A 3,531-nucleotide genomic window follows, 5' to 3' on the forward strand; every position below is an offset into this window, starting at 1 on the left:
GTCACTTATCATTAGGGACATACAAATGAAAACGGCACTGAGATACCACCTCACGCCAGTCAGAGTGGGTAAAATGAACAAAACAAGAGACTATAGATGCTGGCGAGGGTGTGGAGAGATGGGCACCCTCCTACACTGTTGGTGACTATGTATACTGGTGCAGCTGCTCTGGAAAACAGTGTGGAGGTTCCTCAAAAACTATCGATAGAACTCCCTTATGACCTAGCACTAGCACTGCCAGGAATTTACCCAAGGGATACAGAAGTGCTGATGCATAGGGGCACATGGTCCCGAGTGTTCATAGAGGCACTCTCAACAATAGCCAAATCATGGAAAGAGCTAAGTATCTATTCCCCGGTGAATGGATCAAGAAGATATGGTATATGTATATGTGTGTGTGTGTGTGTGTGTGTGTGTGTGTGTGTGTGTGTGTGTGTATATATATATATATATATATATATATATAATGGAGTAATACATGGCAATGAGAAAAAATGAAATCTGGCCATTTGTAGGAAAGTGGATGGACCTAGAGGGTGTCATGCTAAGGAAAATAAATCAGGTGGAGAAGGAGAGATACCATATATTTGCACTCATAGGTCTAACAGGAGAACAGGAGAAACCTAATGGAGGACCAAGGGTAGGGGAAGAGGAAAAGAGAGTTGGGGAGAGAGAGGGACACAGAATCTGAGAGACTATTGAATATGGAAAACGAACTGAGGGTTGAAGGGGGAGGGGGAGGGGGAAAGAGGTGGTGGTAATCGAGGAAGGCACTTGTGGAGAGGAGCACTGGGTGTTATATGGAAACCAACTTGACAAGAAACTATTTTAAAAAATAAGAATGCCGAGAATATCTTTTAGTTATATGATTATTTCTCAGACTTTTGGTGACCCTGTGCCCTTGAATTATAAAATTCACAAGTGCTTTTATCCTCCCACCCCTTTAGGTGGGGCAAAGTACTGGCTAGAAGACAGGATTGAATTAACTATTTCTTTTTCCCAATTTGTAAAGCTAGAAGGAGCTAGAGCTAGATATTTCTCCCCACCCTGTCACTCCAGGTCAGTTAGGCTCTACTAAAATAATTTTTCTTTGGGATAGTCCTTGTTAAGAAGAACAGAATGCTCTGGTATATTTTAAATGGCTGTTTTCTTCTCCTCCTGCCAAAATCATAAGCAGTTTCTCTGATTGTAACTGTGAGAACATAATAGTTTCTGAAAGTAAAAACACAAAAGTATGTGATCGCTAAATCTGGAACCTCCTAGAACTTTTAACTCTCAGAATTATTCACACTGAGTCTCCAGCAATTTGGCAATTACATTTTACATTTTAATATTCCAGTACTGGTTTTTGCGCATGGGTATTTGCTCAGAAAAGTTGTGATGTATATAGCTGACCAACTGTTTCTTCAATTTTGGGTCAGGGATTTGTTCCGTGATCACAGTTCTCCAATACATTTAAAATGAGTTTCGTGTTTTTAGTTTTTCAAATTTTTATTTGTTAGGATGGAGTGATGACTTTCAAGCTTTGTACATGATGGACTTCAAAAAGTTTTGGTCTTCATATAGTAGTCCCAAATTTCTAAGTAACTGTTTTGTTTATATCTTATAACCATCAAATATGAACTAATTAGTTTACTTTTGTGTCTATTTCTTCAACTAGAAAATGAAAGATCTTCCATGAAAGCATAAACTTGTGTCTTCCTAATCGCTGTATACCTTTCACCTAAAACAACTACTAGTAGCCAGTAGTCTCTCCTCAATTACTTTTTTAAATTAATGTTGGTATGAGTCACCAGATATTGCTTGAAATGCAGGGTAAATTTGAGGTTTAGTGTTTGTATGATTTAATGATTTTTTCTACTTATTTTTCTTAGAGATATGAACAGTTTCCTTCAGTGTAAATAGCACTCTAAATATGCACTTGAAATAAAAGCATATCATAATGTGGCCCAGCATCAATAATAAGAGTTGCAAATCTCCCAGTCTATGGTTGTGCATTCAAACAGAATAAGTGTAACAGTAGTTACTGGATAAAATTAATGTTGGATTCAGTTTCTTAAAACATAAATAAATGTAAAGCCAACAAATGGGAAGCAGCATGAGATAGACTAAAATAGTGAATAACAATCATGAGAGACTTTTGAATGATGAGAACTGAGGACTGAGGAGGGAGGGGGGTAGACGAAGGGGGTGATTGGAGGGGGGCACTTGTGGGGAAGAGCACTGGATGTCATATGAAAACCTACTTGGTAAACTATTTAATTTAAAAAATTATTTAAAAATTGAATAACAAAAGAAAGACTATTGTTACATGGCACTGGTGAGTTTTAGGTAACCTAATAAGCCTTCCACTGCTTGTTGAGAGCACAAAACTTTAGAAGTTTTGAATGTTACAAATTGATAGTGATTAAAATAATGATTCTGGGCACGGTCAGATGCCTAGTTTCCATCGAGCTAATCTTTAGCAACATTTCCAAACACTGGTTTTTTCACTGTCATTGCAGTTTTCAAGGTTTTTTTTTCCTTAATGTTTGTAATTCTTAAAAAATTTTTTTTAATGTTTTATTTGTTCTTGGGAGAAAGAGACAGTGAGAGAATGAGCAAGGGAGGGGCAGAGTGAAAGAGGGACACAGAATCTGAAGCAGGTTCCAGGCTCTGAGCTATCAGCACAAAGCCCAATGTGGGGCTCAAACTCATAGGCCATGAGATCACGACCTGAGCTGAAGTCGGACCCTTAGCTGAATGAGCAACCCAGGTTGTCCATGTTTGTAATACTTAATGTTGATTATTTATAGTCGTTTCTAGACATTCTGCAAGGAACGTGCATTAGAAGTAAGAAAATAGGTGGAAATTTTAATAATTCTTCTATATGCTTAAAATAAAAATGCACTTTGCAAACAAAGGGAGTGCTTTATTGTAATAATAAAGAATTTTCTAAATTGTGAATAGTTAAGAGACCTTTAAAAATTATATCTAAAATATAATGATAATCATCTTCCTTCTCAGACTATAGGTATCAAATCCATCTTTAGAAATGAAGTTAGTTTGGTCTCCAACTCTTTTTTTAAATAGTTTATTGTCAAATTTATTTCCATATAAAACCCAGTGCTCTTCCCCACAAGTGCCCTCCTTCATTACCACCACTCCCTTCCCACTCCCACTCCCTGTTCAACCCTCAGTTCATTTTCAGTATTCAATAGTCTCTCAGGTTTTGTATCCCTCTCTCTCCCCAACTCTCTTTCTCCTTTCCCCTCCCCATGATGCACCATTAGGTTTCTCCTCTTAGACCTATGATTGCAAATATATGATATCTCTCCTTCTCCGCCTGACTTATTTTGTTTAGCATGACACCCTCAATGTCCATCCACTTTCCTAAAAATGGCCAGATTTCATCCTTTCTCATTGCCATGTAATACTCCATTCTATATATATATATATATATATATATATATACATATATATATATGTATATGTATATATGTATGTATGTATGTATGTATATGTATATGTATATATATAATGTATATATTC

The sequence above is a fragment of the Suricata suricatta genome, chromosome X (genome assembly GCF_006229205.1).
Source record: "Suricata suricatta isolate VVHF042 chromosome X, meerkat_22Aug2017_6uvM2_HiC, whole genome shotgun sequence".
Taxonomy (NCBI): domain Eukaryota; kingdom Metazoa; phylum Chordata; class Mammalia; order Carnivora; family Herpestidae; genus Suricata; species Suricata suricatta.